This window comes from Coffea arabica, chromosome 3e (genome assembly GCF_036785885.1).
Source record: "Coffea arabica cultivar ET-39 chromosome 3e, Coffea Arabica ET-39 HiFi, whole genome shotgun sequence".
Taxonomy (NCBI): domain Eukaryota; kingdom Viridiplantae; phylum Streptophyta; class Magnoliopsida; order Gentianales; family Rubiaceae; genus Coffea; species Coffea arabica.
This window is the reverse complement of record NC_092315.1, coordinates 13,540,825-13,543,541: the sequence shown is the minus strand read 5'-3', so window position 1 is coordinate 13,543,541 and position 2,717 is coordinate 13,540,825. Positions and strand designations below refer to the sequence as shown.

The window sequence follows — 2,717 nt, the reverse complement described above, 5'->3', positions numbered from 1 at the left end:
AACATAAACAGTTTGCAAACTTGCACACTGAAAACTCAAATGGATGCCAATATACTCAATATTCTTGCATACTTTTCCATTTTCAGGACAAAGTATTTATCAAAGAGAAAAATTTATGCAAATTTAATCCAAATGAAAGGGAATCAGCAAAGTAAATTAGCAAGAAGCCTCAAAGAGGGAGACTCAAACCTACCTAACTCCAAATTATGACCAAAGTGAATCGTATGGTCAATAAAATGTACCCATGCAGAGATTTCATCCAGTTGCCAACGTCAATTGGAATTTATGACCAAACTTCACAAAGTTTAAGTTTGGACCAAAGGAGAAGTTTCATATTTTAGATAAAGCTATCTCCTCTTCTAGGTTGAGAATATAAACCCCTAAACTTGATTTATATCACCACTAGGTGTACTTATGACGGACCAAACTACAAGAGCTCTCGTCAAAACACATTTTTATCCATTATAGATAGAAAAATGTGAACGCCAAATATTATCATGAATAATAATTTAGTAAAATAAGTAGTTTGAGAGCTTCTGCATCTTACGAATTTACTAAATTACAATCAACACATGCACAATCTCTTCATATATTTAATTTTCTACAAACACTTGAAATGTAGGTCTATACAATTTACCATTATTTCATAAACAAGGATTTTAAATACAATACTATAATAATACACTCCAAAACACCTAACCATCTACATTAAAAGTTTTTCACACTATCATAAAAGTTTTGAAAGATATCCTCAAAACATCTAATCCATACGTATATTTCCATTGCATGGGCTCATTTTTTTCTGGGCTTAACTAGGGTTGGATCACTCTGAGTCCAACTTTATTAATAGGGAATCAGGTCCAGTCCGCTTTTATTGGCCACTTTATTTTGGTGGGAGTGGGGGACGGCAACGGGTATAATAATTACATGGTCTTTCTGGTGGGGGCCGCAAACAATAGGCGTATCGTATTTTGTTGCAAATTGGATGCCTTTGTAATGGCCCATAACCTATGGATCCACCGCCTCCATCTTTAGGAGCAGAGTTTGTAGGAGAACTTCCGCCGGTCGCCTTGGGAGCACGACTTGGATCCCCTCCCATCATGCTACCCCCACCTTGCCAAAATACAAAACAAAAAAAAGACTATTATCATAAAATTAGATATCACTATCAAAAGGGCAAAAGTCAAGCCATTTTCCTTCTATTCTTTATTTTGATGGAAAAGATTATTGAATCTGCACTAATGACAGAAATACATCAAATCAAACATAACTCAAATACATATAGAGCTGAAATTAATAGATACCACAGATTTGAAAATCAATTTAAATAAATATAACATTAATGCTCCAACATATCATATCTTCTATCCAGATAAATCATTGTAACCCAATAGGTTTATGCATTTTTCTTACAGTAAAAAATATGATTAAAAACTGGTTCAACTTCAAAGAGAAGTTTAGATACGATAATAATAGATGGAGAAATTGCAAATTTGAGAAACTAGATCTACAAAATCTCAAATTTCACAGAAAATGACAAAAACTGAAAAAAAAACCCTCATAAGGAAAAAAAACTTAGGAGAGAATAAAACTTTTATTAAAACAATTTAGGGAAGAAGAAACTCTCACTAGGAGATTCTATGAGAGAATAATCTATCATTAGAAAATTCTACAAAAGAATTTATTGCTACGATAGAAACTAAAAAAACTTAAAGAGAGGACTCCCTTTTATGGAAAAAGACCAAATTTGTCTGATCTCTCTTCCATGAAAAAGGCAGAGAAGATTTTGATTGGAGAATTTTTAGAGAGAACGAGGAAAATAGTGCAATTTCCTTCTACTCTAATTCCCAAATCAACAACTTTCATGCATCAATGACTTGTACCATCATCATCATAGTTTATGGGAAGTGTATCCAATTTAGATGAATGTTTTCGATTAAAGCAAACTCACTGTTGAGCAATTAAAAAAAAAAAACTGTGAATAAGAAAGATGTATACTTACCGCTGCCGCCAAATGTCCGTCCAGAGAGAGCGGGTTGGACTAAAAGGATGGAAATCATCAAAAGCCAAAAGAAGATGAACATAGGAGAAGCAAAAGTCTTGCTCGTCATTGTTTATTTCTATGTGACTGTCTCATAACTTGTACAAGCTCTAGTGCTGTATATATGATTGAGATTCGGAGAAAGATTTGAAAGGATAAGGCTACGTGAACCTTATGAAAAAGTCTTGTGTAGCTGCTGTTTTATTTGACCACATATATCACAAATGAAATTAAAGACTTGCATGGGTCTTCTACTCTTTTCTGTGGCGTCCTTCTGTCACACCATATTAGACGCCTGTGGACTAGAAGGAATCTGTCCTAATTCCTTATTCTGGAGTCTTGTGCTTGAAAGAGACTTAAGTGAAAATTTTTGAGGTAAGCTCAATTCGTCATGAAATAAGAATTGTTGTCAATTCTCTTATAAACTTTGCAAGTGTCAAGTGTAATCTAAGAGGAGGAGTGAATTAAGTTGTATAAAAACTAGATAAGTTATGGCTGATTTTATCTAATTTTAACTAACCAAATTTATCTAAATGATCACAAACTAAAGCGAGTAAGTAGAAAACAATAAAGATGAGGCAAGTATAGCACCTAAATGAGCAAACAATGAGCAATAGATTAAATAAAGTAAACCAAATGAAATGGTACTCTCATGATACCAAGGTACACTTCCAAG

The 2,717-nt window shown here is 33.5% G+C and overlaps 1 long non-coding RNA gene across 1 annotated transcript; it reads right to left on the bottom strand.

Moving 5' to 3' along the window:
* Positions 1-573: 573 nt before the first annotated feature.
* Positions 574-2,505, bottom strand: LOC140038981 (uncharacterized). Its single transcript, XR_011842508.1, has 2 exons — positions 2,003-2,505; positions 574-1,113 (listed from the first exon to the last, which is right to left on the bottom strand). It is a non-coding gene; the product is annotated as an uncharacterized lncRNA (long non-coding RNA).
* Between the last annotated feature and the right edge of the window lie 212 nt (positions 2,506-2,717).